This window comes from Lemur catta, chromosome 12 (genome assembly GCF_020740605.2).
Source record: "Lemur catta isolate mLemCat1 chromosome 12, mLemCat1.pri, whole genome shotgun sequence".
Taxonomy (NCBI): domain Eukaryota; kingdom Metazoa; phylum Chordata; class Mammalia; order Primates; family Lemuridae; genus Lemur; species Lemur catta.
The window spans coordinates 37,734,664-37,757,211 of NC_059139.1; the positions used below are offsets into that span (position 1 = coordinate 37,734,664).

General features: G+C 38.0%; 1 protein-coding gene and 1 long non-coding RNA gene across 3 annotated transcripts in view; one reads left to right on the top strand and one right to left on the bottom strand.

Moving 5' to 3' along the window:
• The window catches only part of PDE4D (phosphodiesterase 4D), a 1,287,470-nt gene extending 1,283,182 nt beyond the window's left edge, over positions 1-4,288 (bottom strand). Inside the window, exon 1 of the mRNA XM_045565991.1 lies at positions 4,164-4,288. The gene's annotated coding sequence lies outside the window, so the exon portion shown is untranslated. The remainder of the gene's footprint in view (positions 1-4,163) is intronic.
• Positions 3,928-18,827, top strand: LOC123648280. Of its 2 annotated transcripts, XR_006738548.1 has the most exons (3): positions 3,928-4,649; positions 5,894-6,020; positions 18,534-18,827. It is a non-coding gene; the product is annotated as an uncharacterized LOC123648280 (long non-coding RNA). The 2 variants fall into 2 exon arrangements; XR_006738547.1 differs by lacking the exon at positions 18,534-18,827 and having other exon boundaries at positions 5,894-6,084.
• Positions 18,828-22,548: the final 3,721 nt, after the last annotated feature.

Here is a 22,548-nt window from a genome sequence, read left to right on the forward strand (position 1 = left end):
CCATTCCGTTCTAATGTTTTACTTATTTTCCTTCCTCTATGGTTTCATCTGGTTTTATAAAAGCCCTTCTACTGGTGAAATGGGTAACCACTTCAGCCTCACCAATATTGCTGTTAGGAAATTGTCAAACCTGTAACAACAGTGAGCTCAGGCAGCTGAAATGTAGGACACAGCTGTGGCTAATATTCCAAAAAGCATCATGATCTTCCAAAGTAGAACTAGCTAAACAGTTTCAAAACTGCTGACTGAACTTCCTAAATCATTCAGAAAGTCATTTTGACCATTCATTTTATTCCTAAGAGCAAAAGACCTACAAATAAGCATCCCCTTAAAACTGACATTATTATAACATTCATGAAATTTAATAATGAGAGTCAAGACAGGAGTAAAAAAAAATCCAAGAACATCAGTTGGTCTAAGTTTTCTAACTCACTTTTCCCCCTGAGGAAACTGTGTCCTCTAAAGTTTCATCATTAACAGTTCTAAACGTAGATTCTGAAGGAATGCTTATCCAACTATATTGACTTTGTGTTATACCTAAGTGGAAGGAAAATTATGGCACAAGCTTAACCAACAAGAAAATTCATCCTGTTTGAGGGAAGTAGACATAGCTTAGAAAGTGAATCAAACTAATCAATAAGAAATGTTTCGGTATTTCCATTTTAAAAAAATGGATAATTTGTAAGTACGTTTTATTAATGTGCTGATAATAATTGCAATAAGTAACATTTATATAGCACTCAGAAGTTTACTGATTATGTTTTCACATACAATACCATATTGATTTATCACAGTAGATCTATTGGTATTTTTAATACTCAAGTAACACATAGATCAAGACTGCGACTCCAAAACCCTTTATAACTTTTCAAGATCAAACAGTGAAGATGTCCCTTTCTTTTAAAGTATTATCCATTACTGGGATATGCTTTTAGAAGTAAAGGATGCTAACTCTAGTGCAATGAGCTGCTGTAATAATAATAATAGTGTACAGTTGTATAGCACATTACAACTGTGCACATTACAAATTACACATTAAAATGTTCATTGTGTTGCTGATATTCACCAATCCAGTAAAATACCAGGACATATATTATTATTTTCACTTTACAGACATAGAGATTGAGGCTTAGAAAAATTTCATGACCTGAGAATGATCCCATTGACTCCATGATTAATTCACTAAGATGTTCTCTTCCTTGAAATCAGAAATCAGAAGAACACAAATTTGGCTGATGATGAAGATAATGGAAAATATATCACCTCCTCACAGTATATAATCATTAGAATAATTGATTATCTTGAAATTAAATGAAAGCTCCCCCTCTACCAATGTCTCGCTCTACAAAAGGAAGAAATTACACAAATCTTAGGCATTTAACTCCTTTGGGAAGGAGGGAGTTTGTTTCATTTGTTCTGCTCTGCTGTCTTTAAAACATGATCAAGGTGGAATAGCAACTCTTTTGAAAATGCCAGGTAGGAATAATTAAATTCTTGGACAAGATTAAGCAATCAGATCAGTCCTATATATAACACAGGAAAAACATTTTAGGTAAGAGCAAATTTTTCCAAAAACAAAATTTAGCAAAAAAAAAACGAAAAAGAAAAAAAAAAAACCTCATTGGAAAATGTAATTCAATCAAGAAATTTTTTTTTCAATTTAGATTTATGTCATTGCTTTTAGTAGGTAGTGTTAATAGTCTCCAAATGCCAGTGTGTATTCACGAGCACTTAGCAAGTTCATGATGTGATACTTTCCTTTTTGGATACATCTTTTGTCAAATCCATCTGTCTATGGCAGATATGCATAGTTTTACAAAACCTTATCTGCAAAAGAACTTCCACCATCAGACAAAAATGACTTTAAAAAATAGAGAGGAGTGGAGAGAAGAAAGATCAACCACTGCTGTTTAGGAGATACTTTCCTTTTCCTACTGTACCTTGCCCACAGCCCACGGTCTACCTGGTGCCCCGCAACTCCTTTTCTTAATGTCTTGACTTTTCACAAGAAAGAGGTGAGACCCTAGCATCTCTGGGAGTACTAAAAAGATAGAGGTCCCAGAGGAAGCACCAATGCAAGGTGCAAATACTCCTAGAATACACACACCAGAATTCCCTGAGCCCTGGTTTTAAAACACCCACTGAATTGCATAAATATGAATCAAATTGTATTTATTTGATTAGCATTTGATAATCAAGCATAAGTCATTTTTACTTGATTCAACTCAATAAGAGCCCAGTCAAGGTAATGTGAAGGATAAGGCAGGAAAAGGTGAGAGGGAATGTGAATGCTAGAGCAAGACAGCTACATGGACCCAGGGAAGAAGAGGAGCTGAGTTAGAGGACAGAAGCTAATTTAAATAATGCAGATTCCACCCCCACCACTTCTTACACCTAGATGGGCTCCAGGCACCTTGAGGAATGGGATTATATTCCTTTTATAGATGCACCTTCCACTAATAGTCAGTTAGGAATGTATAACTAAGAAGGAGCCAACTATCACTATTAGTGTCTATGGCGACAGAAACTCACTAAAAGAACTTGCTAGTCTGTCTCAGTAAAGGAACTCATTACGCCACTTCTTCATAAAGCAAATGTGTTTGAAGAACAAAATATTAAAATTACATTTCTTTAAAACTATCTATTTATATATATTTGGTTGATACAGAAAAGGAATCTATGCTGGCTACTTTTCTTTCTTTTTATAAACTTCATCCATTGGTGTGATCTAAAGGCTGTCATATTTCAGAAAGCAAAAATATTTTTAACAAGAAAACTTTGCATTTTCAGTGTGATCTAAACATAAAATTTTGCAAAAACAGTATCTCTCTCCTACTGGCTAAATCATGTCATTTAAATAGGTACAACCAAAAATTAACTGCTTTGAATCTGTAATGTTATTTTTATAGGAATTGGCAACTAATTACTATAGCTATCAGAAGTTTATATTTGCCACAGAATCTGTGATTTAAAATCCTGTTCCAATGATTTATGCTTGAGACTTATACATAACAAAATTATATACATATGTATTTACAAGTCTGAAGAGGAAAAGGTAGACAAAAAGCCACCTGAAAAATGACCCCAAATTATAAGAAATGACCTAGCTCTGTGCTGTACTGAGAAAAAGTATAAAAATTATTTAGGAGGAAGAAAAATATTTCTAAGCACTAAATCACAGACAAAAGCTCTATTATATCTTTTTATTATAGGCTAGGAGAAATCAATAATGATTTAAAAGTAAAAAATAAACTGCTTACATTTAACAGTCTAGACTCAGTATTAATTCTATCCTGCAGTGTATAATACAGAAGGCAATAAAACGCTGATTTTTTTCTCATTTCTCATTTCAAATTGCTCCAGCTTTATCTTAAACCTTGTTAGCCACAGAAGTTACCCCAGCAATTACACAAACTTAACAAAGGCTTCCCTGGGATAATTTGATCTGCTCCAACCACAAATTCCAAACCACATACTTTCTTATGTTATGGTTCTGTGTGTGTTTAACGTACTTCTTATAAGGCTTTTTAAAACAAGCTCATGGTTTCTCATTCAACAATCCACCACATAAACAGAAGCACCAAAGAACATTTCTATACATATAAAAATTTTTTAGTTATTTATAGTGTATGTCATAAATCAGCTTCAGATTGCTGTGAAGAAAAGGTATTGCTGCAATCATTTTACATTTCTCCTTTTTCTGTGCTCTAACTGCTGTGTACCTATGTCCCAAAAGGATTTATTATCATTTGCTGCTCACTCTCAGTTTTGAATGGTGGGAGTAGGAAACCTTGAAACTTGCCTGACCCAAGTGTTCTCTAAGCCATTCCTTTAATACCAGCATCCTGTTTTAACCTGCTCGTGTTGGCCCTTTATCACTTTACTGACCCCATAAAACAAACAGGGCTAGCAAATGCATCGAACAGCCTCCTTCCAAATGCAGCTTTGACTGTGATTCATGGCAAAAAGCTGGAATAACCCTGCCAAGTCTTAGAAGCTTTAAGATTCATCGCATTGAACTTGATACATATAGTACAGCACCTTGAAAACAAATCATCTGCTAGTTCAGTATTTTCTACTTACAATCACTCCCTCCCAGGGCATGTAATTAATTTACTGAGCTTACCAAAAAAAAAAAAAAAAAAAAAGTCAGGATTACTCACACAGTCTTCAAGATGCAATGTCAGCTATTTAGGACAGAAACATCCAAGGCCGTGTTAGAACTCAGTTACCACAACACGTGCATTAAAGCAGGAACTGGCAGGGCCCTGGACTACAGCAACTATAGGACTCCTGCTTCTCGTACGCTGGGCTATAATCTATGAAACTGAGCCCCAGATCCAGCCAATCATTTAGCTCCTCATAACAAGTCTAACTGGCTCTGGAAAGCTGAAAGGGCTGCACTGGAACAACATAGATGAGATATTCCACACAATAATCTGCTTATCTGGAATCGCTTTGCCTCGAAAAGCCAGAGAAAAATCACAGCTTCATTGTCTAGGGGGGAAAGGACAGGTGATCTGGGAACAACAACGCAGCTACACCTGGAGTGAGATCTCTTTCTGGCTTGGCAGTCCCAACGGTGCCGGCATTCCAAGACCTGAGCCACCCTAGAAACCAAAGGGCAACTACAGCAGCAGAAGCCTGAGGTAATTTTCATTTTTCTTTTTTATTTTTAGTAGGAATAATGCTGAGTGAAAATGAGAAGCATTAAGTCGTTGAGGCAACTAGATATGTTTCAATTTTATTCTACCTTTTTCTATTCTCATCTTTTGTAGGATCATTTGTTATTAAGCATGAGGAGAGGAAAGCTTAATGTACCTGAAATAAACTTGAAACTAAAATGATCATTTGTGGAAGAAAATAGATGATTTTCCAGAACAATTTTAGAGCTACCTTTTCAGATGGGCAGGATTTTTCACCCACCCACAGAAGCAAGAGCAAACGGGCTGAGACAGGGAGGAGAGGGACAAGGTTTCAGGAGCACGATGGAATATTTTTCATATCTTAAAGAAAATACCTATGCTCTGAGACAAAATTGGGAAGGTATGTTACTGCCCAGCTCCTCTGGCCCTTGGCACTTAGGCCATGTAAGAATGTCCGTGGTAGGAGGATTGGGACAGAGAGTCTTAAAAATCATACAAGAGAGTCAACAGTGCTCCGTGGTCTGGGTTTTTCTTGTTTTCTTTACAATATTTTCCTTGTTTCCCATTACATTTTAGTGTTAGTTATACCAGCTACTTGTTATACCATACTTCTAAATCTGTAGTTGTTAAAGGATGTCTGGAAAACATTTTTAAGTCAAAATTATTATAGAGGCGACTAAAATAGGAAGGCAAAAAAAAAAATGTAACTGATATGCACATAACCCCAACACCACACATCTAAAATACTTAACGTACTTAATCTAATGACAAATCCTTCCTAATCCTCAGCAAATTTGTGTTTCTTTAACAACTTTAGTAGCGAGTGTAACATTAACAACAACAAAAAATCTTTGCAAAAAAGTTTTAAATAACTAAATCAACCATTATGCTTCCAAAGTGATAACAGAACATATACAATATTTTATTTGTGTTGTTGGACTTAAAAGTTCTAAAGAAAGAAGCTGGGAGGAAAAAATTGGTTTGTTTAGTGGTGAAATATAAACAACAGTAACAGAAGAGACGTTTATGCACTTTTTGTTGGCTGTAGATAACTGACTGAATTCAACTTGAGATTTGACACCAGGAAGAAAAACATGGCAGTAGACACAGAACAGAAGAAGTAATCCATTGGCAATTTCCCCCCAGGGTTTGTTCTTTGAATTGTCGAATTTGTGACTAGCCAAGGAAGAATATTTATGCTCTGTTTAAATAGTTTTTATTTAATTAAACGTTTGTTTATTTGACAGTGCTGCTGCCTACGGTGACTATGTGAGAATGGAAACTTCTAAGGAAGCCAAGTTTTTAGAATTTTTGTCCCCTTTACTCAAAGATAACATAGATTATATAGTCTGAAATGGAAAACAAGTCTTTAAGGTAATATTGACATTGAATCTTGCTTTTCATCCCCTTCATGAAATTCCATTAAAATCCCCTTGAACTCCCATGTTGAAATATCCATTTGTTGACAGACAAGGCCAAGAATCCTCTAAAACGAGGCACGTAAGTCATTTCACATGTATCCTTGTCCAGAAATTTCCCATAGGAAGACCTCACCTTCTACAAGTGTGAAGAACACCACCTCACCACCCCAGATAATGGTCAGCAACCTTCCACCAAGTCATCTGAGTTGAAGCTTTCATGGCTTTTGTACATTCTCTGTCTCCACATTAACTAAGTTACAGACTGGCCCCTGGGTCCCTGACCCCTACAAATACTAAAATTTTGTTTGACTCAGCTTCAAGCTGTTAGTAAGTAATGTTCACTCCAAAACACATTAGTGATGAGAGCTTTCTAAAACTGAAACAAAGGAAGTGATGTCTCAGTGTGATCCAACTTGAGCCTACTACACTGCTTACATTTGTTGTCTTTGCCCTATTCAAAACCAAGCAATGGAGGAAGAAACTAAAGAATATACATACCAATATTACAATCTTCCTTTGCCTATAATTGTTCATGCAACATGTTGTCTGCAGCAGACATCATTCTCAATTAATCGGGACTTGTATTATTAATAGCAGGTTCTGGTTAGGGAGATTATCTCCTGTCATCACCATCAACTAACATTTGTTGGCTATCACATCAAGCTTTGTCTTAGAAGCTCATGGTATACAAGAGTCACCCAAACAGCTGGGTCCAGTCCTTGTTCATATTTCCTGTATCTTAATCTCACAAACAAGAATTAAGATGATCCCAGTAAAAGATCAGGAATGTGAACCCTTTTCCGAGCTGAGAACTATCAGCAAATCTCAAGTATCCAAGCAGCTATGGTTGACTGAAAAGTGTCTCAAAACCTGGGCCAAGAATGATTTCCAGGCCCATAAGCTAATTTTTCTGGCCCTGCGGTTTATGTAGCTAAAGTAGTCACTCGTGAGAAAACTATCAGAAACATTCAGACCCACCATGCTAGTTGTCAAGCCAATTAAGACTGGCAGGGTATGAACGCCTTTCCAGGTGACACAGACAAATAGCGCCATTATTTTCCCAACGATAGCCTCTGCCTAAGAAACCCTAGACCTTGGGACTAGTTCCTTGGTAGGGAACTGCCGAAGGTTCCAGTGCTGACACTTGGAGCCAGCACCTTATGGTGTAAGCTGAAAAAAAAAAAAAAAATAGTTGCTTAGAACAATATCAGCAAGAAGGCCTGCCTCACCCTAACAGAACAAAAGATGTTTTAATTTTAATGAAAATGCATGGGTAATAGGGATATGAGTCTGTGACCATTGCAGGGATTAAGTTTATTTTCTCTGTTCAGATAACAAAATACTTTATCTGGGCACATGCACCTCAAATTCAAATTTGTTCTTGGCACATGGGGGGAATTTTTGGTTAGTATTTTGTTGTTGTCTTTTAATTCAGTCTCTCCTAAGAACAGGAACATGTGTGATCATACTAATAATGGATGTGACAAGATTCTAAAATATATGACATTTAAAAGTAATATAAACCAGCAATCTTTTGCACTCATATACTATAGTCAAAACTCTTCTAGGTAATGAGACCTGAATAGAAGAATTGATTTTTCTGTGGTCTTGCTCTTTGTCCAAGTTTCTCAAAAACATTATCACATGACACATATACAAAAATGGGCAATTATATTGAATGAGAGAAAATTTTCAGGGGAGGGGTACATTCCTAATATTTGATGCTAAAACCAGCTCTTTGCTTCAAGCAATATGTAAAGCAGTATAACATGGAGGTTGATAGCATAAACTCTGGATTCAAATCCCACCTTTAATTGTTGGACCCTGAGCAAGCTACTTACATACAGCGCATGCCTCAGTTTTCTCATATGTGAAATGGTTTCACACACAATAACTACCTCCTAGGTCTGGTGTAAAGACTAAATGTGCAGATACATGCTTAGAACTGAGCCAATTACATGGTGAATGTTCATGAAAAGAAAACTGTCATTTTTATTATATTAAGCTCATTGCAATAGGTGTACACAATATTCAAAATAAACGTGAATTACTGAAGAGCCAGATGTGGTGAAATGTATCTACTAACATCTAACATATTTCATTTCAAGTAATATTTATAAGTAAGATTTTGTCTTAAGGCCTCTAAGATAACAGCACAGTGAAGTGTGTCAGTCACTGTTAATTACCAATTTTCTACCTGCTTATCACGTGACACTTTTAACCCTGCCCTGCATTTAGCGTGTCATGCAGGGATGCCAATGCAGGATGTGACACAAAAGGGGTAATTGTAGTAGATATGATTCATATGATAGTTGGTACAAGCTTCAAGCTAGTTTAAAGATTCCTGCATGAAGGGAAAAAAATAATGGAAGCCATTAATCTTCAGTCATCGTATCCTAACCAAAAAAGCTTTGGGGGGGGTGGAAAGAGGGTTACCTATCATGAACAGCCATGCTGATTATCTAGAATACATGAACCATGTCTGGAATTCATGCTGAATTCTCAGCTTAAATATGAGACAATGCTGGAGCTAACCATCTCCATTCCACCCACTGTTGAGGGATTTCTCCAAGCAGGAGAATCAGCTGAGGTTTAGACACGCTCACTAAGACGGGGCAGAGAAAAAAACAGTCCATTTCATGAAGGAACAGCCACCCAAGGGAAGGAGTATGGAATTCTACATGCAATCATTCATTCATTCATTCATTCACTCACTCACTCACTGATGAGTGATCTTCACCCTTCTCACCCTCCACTCCGCTGTAAACATCCACCAACTATATCTACCTGCTTCCTGTTCCTGAGAGAGCCCACACTTGTGCATAGAGCCACATGCCCACAGATGCAGCCCTTCCATCCGCACGCCCTTCCCCAGCACCCACCATGAAAACAAGGAAAACGAGCTCCTTCACTGGGAAGCCCTCCCCACCCACCTCCTCTCCATGGAAGGTGGTTACTCCCTGCTGAGTGAATTAATGAATCAATAGCACTTACCACATGAATTAGCATGAAAGGACAAATAAACATTGGAAAAATTGAGGGACATTTTCAGTTTAACAAAAAATGCTATAAAAATGAAACAGAGCACCTTACGCAAAATCAAAATTCTAATGAAATCAAAGGCTAAGACTTAATAGACCCACAGACAAGCTCTTTACTAGGGTTAGAGAATCATCTCTGATCTTTCTCAACAAGTTGATAAAGAAATTCAGGGAAGCCCACCACAGTCACTGAAAATGATTACATATTTGAAAGCTTTGTATGGGTCAGGCTAGGAGTTGAATGAGCTAAGTTAAATCTCATTTATTCTAATTATCCTGCTCCTGGCAGAACAATGCGCAGGGGGCCGAAGGTGTCTCAGACACAGAGGTGGGTAATTATTCCCGCCACCCCACGCTTTGCTGGTGCAGCTACAGAGTGAGACAGAAAGTCTCCCTCCAGTGCCCACTTGTGCCATTGAGACCTCACCACCTGCAGCATGGCTGTGGTCCAGTCTCATGACGGAGGGATAGTTCCTCAGCACTGGAGAGGAGGAGGATAGAACAGGCTGGAGAATTTTAAGAAAGAGTATATTCTAGAGGGTAGCCCTCAGAATTGTGGCACAGGTCCAGTTTGTCTTTAGCCCCTCTCCCACTCACTTCTCCTCCCAGCACAAAATAGTCTCCCTGTCCTCCCTAGCTTCTTCCACCAGAGTGGCCTGCAGAGGGGCCTGTCCTCCCTTACCATCAAATGAATCCTTTTGTGTGCCATCCCCAGAGCAGCAGATTAAACCAATCTGTGAAAATAGGATTAAGTATTCCTGCTATCTTTCAAGTGGCTTTTCATTTTAATAGGGGATTTCTAGAAATAAAGCTGAGAACCAAAGAAACCACCACCAGTGAACATGTGAGGCACCATGGAGAATGACAATGAAGACAGAGGCAGGTAGGGCTTTCTGGGTCCAGAGAATCACACCAGCCACCTTCTCCTCTCAGGAGAGGCCAGCTCTGTGTACACAGCCCCAGGCTAAGGAGAATGCCAAGCTTTCACTTGTCCATGCAGGACCATCACACATGGTTATACAACCTGTACAACCAACCATAAGTCCCACTGCCCTGTGGCCCCTGAGTCTTTCCTCTCTACATCCAGAGCACAGGCCACCACCAAGCAAGAAAAGTTTTCTCAATCATTTAACCCTCCCACAACAGAGGTAAACACCATGTGGAGTGCCTCAGAAACAATTTGACTGTGGAGATACCTTTGTAATCACCAGCTACTAAAAGAGACATGAGTTGCTCAATGTCTCAAAGTCCATAAGACTTTGTTCCTTTTGCCTTGAGAATTTAAGCACAGAAATCAGAAGTGTGGAAGGAAAGCAAATCACACCCGAGTCAAGCTATATACTATAAAATAACACAGTGCCTCTTGAACTTCATGTGCATAAGGATTACCCAAGGCATTTGTTCAAATAGTAAATCCCTGCCTCCCACTACAGGGTGCTGATCCCATAGGTCTAGAATAGAGCTGAGGAACCTGCATTTTCATTTGCCCACTTCCACCACCCCTCAATGCTTATAAAACCAGTTATCCATGGATTGCTCCTTGAGGAACACAGAGATAGTGCATGCAAACCACATAACAAAAAGCCTGGCACATTAGAAGTTTTCACACTTACTAACTACAATTATTATGAATCAGAATTGATCCCAACTTCATATACTCTACTTAGATGTGACTTTTGCTAAGTGAAAATTGCACATGGGTGGGGCTATACGGTAGCAAGCCAGGAGTTGTTTTAGTGCAGGAAAAGGTTATGAGAATGAGGATACAGGATGTGTCTTTCTAATGATCCTTCAACCATTGATTGAATTTCTTGAGCCCTAATTATCACCTATTCTACAGCATCAACATCTCTGAAAAGATTACATAGGAGTATTTGAAATAATTATCTATGGACCAGAAATTCCCAAAGTAAGAAACACTCAAAATTTTGCCATTTTCATTTTTCTATCTCAGATGTGGAAAAGCAAAACTAGGTTATTTGTTTGTTTTGTACAGCAAACCAGGCCCCAAGTGAACAAGGAGTTTCAAAATGGCGGAGCCCACCAACTTTGGCACAATATAGGAGAACTGTTCCTGTGAGTCTTGGCTATTTCCTTTTGCTGATGATGTGGTGGTTGGAGCTGAGTGTGTCTGCTTACCACTTGGACTCACTCCTCACAGTAAATGGGATGGCCCTTGCGGAAATCTTCTGTTTGGTTTGCATGCTCCTGAGTATAGGACAAAGCTCTGTTGTTTAAGAGCATAAATAACAAAAGCTTTATTCTTCTGAACCAAGAGGGAAACTGTAGATCTATCCAAAATCACTTGGTCTTAAACTGCATAAGGATGACAAGAATGAAGTATTATTTTAGGCCGTCCACCAGCATCAGCCACTCAATCTCCTTTCCTGGCTTCAGCAAACAATGACTCAATATGGCCTTTTTCTGACACACTGCAGCCTTAGGAAAATACTGTTCTACATATTTGGAACTAGGGCTCTTCCTGCATTAAAATAAATGGAAGCTATTCAAAGCCCACTTAGCTTTCTCTCTGAGTCTTGGGCATAGGAACACAGCTGTTTGCACTCATATAACAAAAGAAAAATGGAAACTGTAAATGAAAAAACAAATTCAAGTATTTTTTTTAATTCCACCCCAGGTGTTTGGCATGCGTTTTATTGCTTGATTCTCACGACAAACTCTAAGAGGTTGGTATTATTATCCCTATTTTTACCAAGAGTAAGAAAAGTTAAATAAGTTTCCCTAAAGACACAGAGATGGTAAGTGGCAGAGCTGGGAGTTAATGGGAAAGGAAGTAAAGGTAGCCTCAAATCCTACCTGTTAAGATATAAATGAACAGCCTCCCATATTTCTATTGTTATATCTGTATATAAATGTGATCATTCTGTTTCATAACTTGTTTTGTATCCCTAAATAATTTTCCATGTGAATATATGAAGCTCTACACCATCATTTGTATTGACTACATGGGATTTCACAGTAGGTAGTTACCATAATTTACTATGCTAGTTCACTATTGATAATCATTGAAGTTATTTCTAGTTTTCCCCATGAATATGCTTTTGCAAACACACTACTAAGTAAATGTATTCACTACATAAACGTATTTTTACATTTGTATAGTTATTCCCTTAGGATAAGTCCTGGGCTGAGAATTGTTGGGCAAAGAGACTATACATTTTACATTTCAGTACATATCAGCCAACTGCCCTCCAAAAGGTTATGTCAAGTGCTTGCATGAGCATGCCCATTTCCTCAAACTCTCAGGCATACCAGGTTTAACCAGCCATTTACATTTCTGCCAAAATGATGGGGAGAAATGACAGCGTTGTTATTTTTATTTGCATTTCTTTGATCATTAGGGAAGTTAGGAATCTTTTCTATGTATTGGTCACTTGCAATTCTTCCGGAAATTAACTAGCCCTGTCCTCTTTCTACTTTTCTATTAGATTCTGACTCCAAAATTCATTGCAAGTGCTTTCTCCCACCTCTTACTGTTTTCTCATTGTCTGGGCTCTGCAGAGCTGATGTGCTGGTGTATTAGAGATCTTGATCTCTAGCCAAGAGAACATCGGCAATATATTGCCAGGGTGATTAGTCAAGTTCCATAAAACATGTTCTAAGAAGGAAAACTAGTTAAGTCTAAAGAATAGAAAGCCATAAACTTCTCCTCAGTTGTCTGCTTCAGAAATAGGTCATCCCTATCAGCAGCCATTTATCTTAAAAGAAACAATGATCTATTCAAACTTAATCTTGTTCTTCTGCACTGAAAATTTTGGATAGAAGAAGAGGAACCAAGAACAGTTCAGAGGAACATCCACCAAACCAGGGGCAGGAACATGGGGAAGACACACACACACACACACACACACACACACACACACACTTTTGTGCTCCGAGTAGAAGCAGACCGCAAAAGCTAATAGAATGTTCGCACTGAGACCCAACTTAGAGATGCCTTTGCTCTGAGGAAAATGAGGCCCACAGACATAAAATAACTTGTCTAAAAATCAACTGGCAATCAGTAATCCCCTGACTCCCTGAGTAGAGCTTATTCCACTAGAGGACACTGGCTAGAGGTAAAGCCCAAAGCCCAAGGGGAGTCCCCAAAGCTTAAAACATTGATTCCACCCCCCAAAGTGCCAGGATTGTGTTAAAAGGTGTTATAACAAATGTCTGTTTACCCCAGGCCGAGGAACTTAGGCAAAGGGGGCCTGGACCCTATGTCTGGCCAGCATCTTAGCTTCTAAGGCTGGGCATAGTTCTGATTGGCTGTGGGCAGAGGGCTCCAGGGACAATGTTAGGCTGCCCTGTTGTTCCCGTACTCAAGAAAGAATATAACCAAATCCAAACAGCAAAACAGGGCTAGTATCCAGCTCTTGTGCTATCCAGCTTTTTTCTTTACAAATATCACTTGTATAATTAGCTTAGTTTTTTCAATCCTGTCTGTTCAGATTCAGCCAAATCCAGCCTCTGAGCTAAAGAAAACCATGCCTGGCCATGTAGTGGTCCTGTCCTCCCAGATGGGCTTCTGTCTTAGCCCAGTAGACACCCAAATATAACCAAAATCTCTGAGAGAAGAATTGGACAAGGGCTATCCTATCCCATCTCACCTGCAGAAAAATGTATGGGTGAGTGGCCCTACATTCATTCCACCTAGGTGACCAAAGATAAGTAACTAGTCACCTACCCAATGACATAAGCTCCCCCTCTACAATACTCATGCTGGTCCTGTCATGAAGCTCTTGCCAGACCCAAACTAAAGCTATATTCCACCCAACACAGATCCCTGGTGAGGCCTAGAAAGTCAGCCTCCTCCATCTTTTCTCAATTTTAAAACATTTTTCTGAACTCTTTAAATATTCACATGGGCCAAACAGAATCAATAGTTGACACTGAGACTTAAAGGACAACTGGATAAGCACAGTTAGGAAAATGGCCTAGGATTCAGTGATGATTGGTTTGTGCTAGGAGAAGCACGTGCATCCTCACAATGACTTTCTAAGGTATTCCTTTTTATCCACACTTTATGAAGAAATGCCAAGGAACAGCTTACTTCTAGGCTCAGCTGATTCCTCTATAGAATTCCATGAATTTTCATTGTGACTTTAGTAGTTCTTCCAAAAGACCAAGGGAAAAGTCTGTCTTGAGTGTTAACCTGTCATGAAAGTTAATAATTCCTGGCTGCTTGACAGACTTACTCCCCTCATCTTCCTTTTGGGGGGGGGGTGAAAAGTGATCTCATGCTGATGCCTCTCTTTGGGAATAGGATGTTTTCCACAAGAGAAAATTCTTTCCAAAACTTGGTGCTTATTTTAGGAAAGTTGTGTGGATTCCCAGCCAGATATCCTCACACAGAAAGTCGAATACCTCTGAATCAAGGATAAACTCCTCAAGTAAATTTCAGCAACCCCACTGGTCATTAAAGAATCTGAAAATAAGCAACAAAGAACCATAGGGAAACAGTTAAACTGTTGGTCCAGAGCATTTGTGAATACATGGATTTTCAGCAGAAACTTGCTAATCCCCGTGGTATATTTCTCTCATCTCCGTTAGAGTTTTCCTATCAATGGTCATAGTTTCAGGGGGCTTTATTTGCTGATTCTGAAGGTTGGACTACATTCTACTGTTCTTGTTTCTTGAAACTTCATTCAATTTTGGTTAGCAAATTTGCTTCTTTTCTTTTTTTCTCCAAAAATAATATAAAAGAAACTAAAACCTGATCCCCAGGATGGAAGAGATTTCCATTTGGAAATATTTAAGATTTATTTATAATACAACTTATACGATACTAGTTAGAGAAACTACCAAATTCTATAGGTTATCTAAAATGAAATAAATCTGACTCAGCACTATACTTAGTTATTCCTGTGAGGAATTCAATAAATATATGTTAATTAATTTATATTCATCAGGATGATAATGATAATAATAACATGCATTGACAAGGAACTTCACTATTTGCAAAACACTTTCACGCATGTCATTTTAAATGACTCTCAAAATTCCATGGAAGATGAAACAGGGGCTTTGTGAACATGCATATGAAGGTTTTATATCCTGGCATTGCCACTCAGTTGTGTGACCTCAGGCATCTTACTAAAAAATCTGAGCCTCAGCCTTCTAAACATGAATGCTAATCATTCTTTCTTTGCAGAGTAGATGAGAGACTTAAAGGTAATACAAAGCACAGCAAGTCTGACACATGGCAGGCATTTGGAAATGGAAATTATTACTATAACTATAAGGCAGGATTGATATAATTATCCTCTCTAACAGCTGAGGCAACTGAGGCTGAAAGAGATTAAATGATTCACCCAGTCACTACAGCCACTAAAATGCCAGTGCTAGGACTGGAACACAGGTCTTCAATATGCCAGAGGAAAGAGCTCTCTGCACCGTTTCAAAACTCAAAGTGTGAAAAGTAGGATTATTGCCAAAACAGAAGTGTCGATTTCTGAATCTTGAAAATATTAACAGTTGATCCATACTTTCAGCAACAAAGAAGACAAAACTCTGCCTCTACTATAGTGTTCTCAACAGGAACAAGATTTAATTTGGAAGTATCTTCTCATCTGGATACAGCCAAAACTTTCTAAGAATTTGATGACTTTTATCTGAACCATCACTTATATCTCTTTTTCAAACTGCTTTCAAAAATTTACTAATCGTGGCATTTTGGAGTGGGTCACCTGCCCTTCAACTAAAGTGAATTATTATTTCTGAGCAAAACAGATCCAAACGTAAGAGAAGATTGCCACTCTGGAATGCTGCCAGAGGTCAGCAGTTAAAATATCATTTAAAATACGAAGCTCCTCCCCTCCAAAGCAGTAATAAAGGTCGTTTTAGGACTGTTTGTAGCCTCTGACATGTGACAGGCAGAACTTTTTTATCTGTAAAAAAGTGTCTTCAGTTCTAGATTTAATACCAGTTCTATAACATAGTTAGGATGTCTTTCTCTTCTTGGAACTTCTTTATAATGAATTACTACACTTAGCATTATTAACAATAACTTTAGACCTGCTTCCTAAAGTTAGGAAATTTTCTCAGGACCTTACAAGCAAGGGCAAAATTCAGTGGTGCCCTCTGCAGCAAGCCTAACAGAGCTTTTGGGAAATCACTAACTAAACTACTGAAATTGAGTGTCACACTTCCACATCTTTTTGATAATGTGAATAGAATATCTGGAGTAAATGTAGCCATACTAGTATCAGTATTAACCCTAGTGAATGAAAATGGAAGAGAAAGAGATTGAGAGAATTCACGACACTCCCTCCCCAATTTACCTAGTAGAAAACAAGTCAAAACATGCCATGATCTCTACACGGTGTACCCTACTTGCTACAGGAACACCAACATTGTAAATATTTATTTGATACTCTGCCCAGTGGACTATTTAGCCAACAACCATTCCAAGTTGTTAGTGAGTTCTCCTTCCATTTCTTTATTCTTGGCTATTATTTTCTTTGCCTTTCTTTGATCCTTTTGCTTTTTTATATCTACATTTCTTTGGTAGTCTTTGCATTTATTTCTAGTCCTCATTTTATCCCTCTGTTCTTTATTATACGAAAGTGCTTTCAGAAGAATCAAGAATCTATAGAATATAAGGTTGTTGTATTGTTATTACTCTTTATTATTTCATGTTAAGACTTTATTAAATGCCTTTTACATTCTCTATTATATCTGCAACTTGTTCCTCCTGCTCTTTTATTTGGTTTTCTACAAGTTTTTCAGAATATAGCACATAAATATTAATACTAGAAGCAGAGTTGAAGATCTTTCTATTAACTTTTTTTTCAGTCTGGAAGTATCCAATGAGCCAGGCAACATTTGTTAAACACCACCTGCAAACACAATTACTATACTGAAACTATGTAGGAAATTCCACAGATATGAAAGACATATTTCTTGACCTTGGTAAGCTTAGAGCCTTAGTCATGGTGACAAGCCACACTATGAACAACTGGAGAGGACATCTACAAGATGTGCAGATAACTAGAGTTCAAACAGAGGACGAAATTGGAGTCAGTCAGGTAGAGTTGACCATGTAAGTTTTTCTGAAGGTGAATTTTAAAAGGGAAAAGACAGAGGAGAAGTCAAAGGGAATAGGGACATCCTACCTGACTCATCAATGTTGTTAAATAATTTTCTACAGCCTTCTGCAGTTTCGTAGGGACTATTCAGTTCTCTGTTACCTTTCTTATTTGTGTTTTAAATAATTTGTGTTTTAAATTTTTAAAAGCTCCCTTGGAACATAGGAAAACTCTAATACGTCTTACTCTATGTATTTTATTTTACTTCCATGATCTTGCATATTGCTTTTATATAACTACAGCCTACTTCTTTAGTTCTTTCAAGTTTTTTAAAGTCTTTTGAGGTATATATTTTTAGCATGACATGTGAAAGGCAACATTTTTTAAAAAGCAGTTCTGCAATATCTACTGTTTGAGGTAGGTGGTATAGCACAGAAGCCCTTGAGACTCTATTTCATTCCTCTCCAGTGCTCTATATTGTCCCTCAGGCAGTTTCATTCTCCCTGCAAAAAAGATCAGGCTACAAAACAGCCTCCTCCACACTGAAGTGGGGAAGCCAAACCAAAATGATCTAAATACAGTCTGAATCTGTTAGACAGTTGATCAACTTCAATAAGCTCCAAGCCTGGAATATAATCATTTCCACCAATCTTTTCCAACAGTCTGCGTCTTCTTTTTCAATTTTATTTGACATTAAAGTTGATGTAGTGACTTTTACTTGAAAATTAAAATTCATTATGGTTAGAAAAAAAGGAGAGATGCTTTTAAACAAGAAGCCAGACTCCCAATACTAGAAGAGTTTCTGTCTGTTTAGTTGTTTGTTTTCTTAATGCCAGATGGGGTTTAAAGCCCGGGCTGCAAACAGGAGAGCTCCCCCAAACCTACCCTCCCCACACAAAAGCATAAATGCCTCATTCATCTGCATGTCAGAAATATTCATTTTGTTCCTAAATAAAAGATGCAATGTCCAATTCAAATATCTAAATGGAATTAACATAAATGTTACCTCTGCACAAATGTGTACTTGATTGTTCATTCCTGAAAGCTAGCATTTCTTGTGAAGGGGGCTTTTGATAAGCAGGAGAAAAAGAAAGGACACACCATAAGATGGCACAGAAAGGGGAGAAAAATATCAATTTTTGCACAGTGTTTCCAAAAACCTATGATGGCAAGGGCCAATGTTAGGGCATTAGCATTATTCATCACTCTCCATGCACATCAGCGCTCTCTCCTTGCCACTGTGGCACATTTGGGAATCTTGTACAATTTGCGTGCTTGTTTCCAATCAAGAAAATCTAATAAAGCCCAATTTTCGCCATGGGATTTTGAGTTTTAAGAAAATAACATTGGGATAAAGCATTCTTCTCACTGGTTATCCTTCTCTCTACCCAGCTATGTCTTCTGGATGAAGAATGAAGAGCTCCCAATCCCAGAACTCATGCCAATGCACATTTTTGTCCACTGTGAGACACCAAGCTGAGCACTCTATATTACAGCCACAGGTGTTTGCACGCTGCAAGCCAGTGTTATATTTGCCTGGTTCTTTGCATCCTAGGATTGATTTAGCAGGCAAATCTTCAGGGCTCAGTGCTGATGGATATATCCTGAAGCTAACTTCAAAGGCAGACCTTAGGTTTATTGAAATAAAATAAGCATAGTACTTCAATTACAAATAAGTATTTTGAATTCCAATGTACACAGAAAAATTTTCATCCTATAAATCCTAGCCTTGATTTTTGACTCAGAGAATTTCCTGATTTGGTCCTTACCTGCTTCTTCAAGGTGCCATTTTAATACAAGCTACATTTACACTTACATAAAATGAGTTCCACTATCTTATCTAATACATGTATCTCTCTGTTAATTTGCAGGCCTTTGGAGACATGAAAAGTCATCCTGCCTGTCTCCAGCCCAGCCAGGAAGAAGTTAGAGAGCCCACATAGCCAACCCAATTTGTATCATCTTCATCTAAGTTTTCAAAGTACAGACGCAAGCCTGTTGGTATCAGAGTGGATTAGAGCACTCCCCTCCTGTGCAGACAGTCTGAGGCCCAGATGGCAAGCTCTGAAAGGTGGCTCAAAAGAGACAGCCAAACACACAGTCAGTGTTACTGGAGTGCCTGCTGCTGTAGAGCATATAGGAAATGACACCGTTCCTGACCTGGAGGAACCAGAATATGTATTCACACACACATGCACACACTTCCACATGTGCATAAATATGAATGCACACATCCATACATGTGAACATACTCATTCTCATGAATATCTACGTACACACATGATCCTGATATAATGGGACAATACTTTGGGAAATCTCAAAGGGAATAAAAATTTTTAATTAATGCAAACGTATTACCAAGGCCCTAAGGTTTGGGAGAAACTATTCCATGAATGCTTCCTCTACCTTACAAAATTATTATAAAAACCAGGATAAAGAAACAAGGGGAAAAGGGGTCAATATTTGAAAAACTGAATGATATGGATCATATCCCCAGAAGAGAAGAGGAGAAAATGGCTAATGTTGCCAAAGAAAAGAAGGCAGAATTTAAATTTAAAAAAAAAAAAAAGATGAGAGAAATAACAAAAAGGACAAAGAAAGGAAGTGAGACCAGAGTTGCAAATGCAAATACAAAGGTTTAAGTTGAAATGATACTGTGGGAGAAGAAGGGGCTTGTAATTGAATAAATGTGAAATAGCTGACATTCCATTTTAACTTTCCGCCAAAATGAGTGATGGGACATTTTAAAAGGTAGGAACTAAGAAATAAGGACAGGACTTCCCTTAGGTAAATTATAGTTCAAGTGGGACAAAATGTCATTTAATATTTTTTCTGATTTTAAAAACACATAGTCATTTAAGCAATTTTAAAAGTACAGAAAAGATAAAGAAGGAAAAAAAGCATCTATAGTCTCATTACCAAAAGATAACCTCTGTTGACATTTGTTCTCCTGGTCCCACATAAACAAATTGTGATTACACTATATATGCAGTGATTTTTTTTCACATCATGTCTTGTCATAGACCATTTTTATGATATTAAATGATCTTTTAAACCTATAATTTTTAGACACTTTGATTTCTAGTTTTTATATTATGAGCAAAAGTGTTGTGAATATCTTCATAAATTATTTCTAATTACCTCCATTTTCTAATTACTTTCTAATTACTTCCTTAGAATATATTATTGAAGGACAAATTTGGTACATGGTTCAAAAAGTACACGTCTTTTTGGAAATTTTGTACCAACTTATACTGCCACTGACCTTACAGGAAGTTTTGTTTCACCACACCCTAGCCAACAATAAGCATTTTCTTTAAAAAAAAAAAATTCTTCTGCTGAATTAATGGGGGGCAAAATACAATGTCAAAGACACCATTAACCCAAATCCAGTTTACTGTTTATAGTACAAACTCAACTTCTGAATATGCATAGGCATTTTTAAACTTTAGAGTCATGAAATCCTTTGAGAATCACAAGAAGTTTATGAGCTTCTTTCTATAAAAATTCTCATATACAACAAAATAGACCCCTTGGACCTCATCCTGGAACAACCTTAGTCTGACTTCTAAACATCTGACCTAAGTGGAATTTCTGGAACATGAGCTCATCTGGAAGCCAGGACCCCAATAACTAGGGCACATAGAGCACGTATGGTTTAGTGAGAAAGGATTCAGCTTCAGCCATGAGGCTTGGTTTTCAGTTCTGGCTCTATGTCTAAACACACCCCCGTCTTTGCCACATGCTGGACCTCTAGGAGCTCTTCCATCTGTAACCCCCCTGGAGCTTTAAGATGTTAGCCTTCACCAACATGTTCTAGATATCTGCTCTGTGGACAGTCTGTGGTTATTATCTGTGCCCAGACTGGGTTCCTTGATGTCTAGGAGCATCTGTGACCTTCTCTAACTCTGTCTAATACAAATTAATGCCAACACTGCTGATTGCACACATCTCCTGTCTTCCATGATCAACTGGGAATTCCTTGGGAGCGCAAACTGTGTCTAACTCAACTGTGCCTAACCTACTCAGCATATTCATCTGTAAATGTCTGCTAAAATGAACCAAAACAGAATAGAATTTTGTTTAAAGTTTTGTTCTAAACAAAAGAGAATAGAGTATCTTCCAAAGTCAAATAAAAGGAGTTCCATTTTGCTTGGGTTGACTATAATTCTACAAAATGTCTAAACATGTAAATACATGCACCATATTTTTAGCTTAAATAAAATGTGTTCACAGTTGAGTCTTGTTATTTGTGGTAGTTATGTTCTCTAAAGTCACTGAGGCCACTGAATTAGCGAATACTGCACCATTGCTCCTAGGGGAAATACAAGGTTAGTTTTCTGAGAGCCTCTGCTCACATTTTCATGAACTAATCAACACATAACCTTGTTTTATGTGTGTTTCTGTTTAAAGACACCTTATTTAATATATATTGTTAATTCATTTACACTGAACACATTGCCAACAGCTCTATAACTCAGGCCCGAATGAAGTTTATCTAACATACCTATTTCTTCCAAAAGGTAGGTGACAGCCTTCTTTCACTTAGGAACATTAGACAGCACTTCAGCATTATGCTTGGAGACCATTTCAAGTGGCAAATCACCAGCAAAAAGCACAAAAATTCAAAAGCACAGCATTAAATAAACCATGAAAAGGACATTTGCTTACAGTACAGGAGCTGAAACAAGGTGGCCAAGAATTGCCTTGTTCAACCTCAACTGGGAACATATGTGTTGGGCAACTCAAATTTTTCACTGCTCTATGCTAGTCTGCAAATGACTGCAAAAGCATAGCATTGCTTTTGGGATTACAAATAAATTTTAGCAAGTAGATGAATCTAAAATACATAATCTGTGAATAATGAGGATTGACGGTACATTGATTTTTCTCTCCTTTCAACTATTATTATGTCATTTTTGGCACCTGAGTTCCCCTTTCAAATGCTAAGTCTCCTGGAAATTCTCTCTCATTCTCTCTCTCTCTCTCTCTCTCTCTCTCCCTCCTTATGAATAATCCACTTCACAGCCTCTGCATTTTTTTTCTCATTTCATCATTCTTTCCTTTAACCCACCCCTGACTTTACCCTTTCTTCTTGGCTACACTTCCGGCCTGTTTGCCCAAGGCTTTTGCCTATTTCCCTTCCAATTGCACCTGATCTTTTCCTACAGCTTCCCCTCCACACTCTGCCCTGCTCCACTTCCTCACCACCCCTCCCCTTTTTTCATGTCCTCAGTCTCTTAGAGGGCCACATTCTTTGGAGACGCTTCTTTTAAAATGAGGTTGTATTTATGAATATTTATGATGTATAGTTGGCCTGATGAGCTTCCCTGGCACAGCACAGGAACTTTGGGTGTGGAGGACAGTGGAAGGGAATGAACAGGGCCAGGGTTGGTGCCATGGGGCT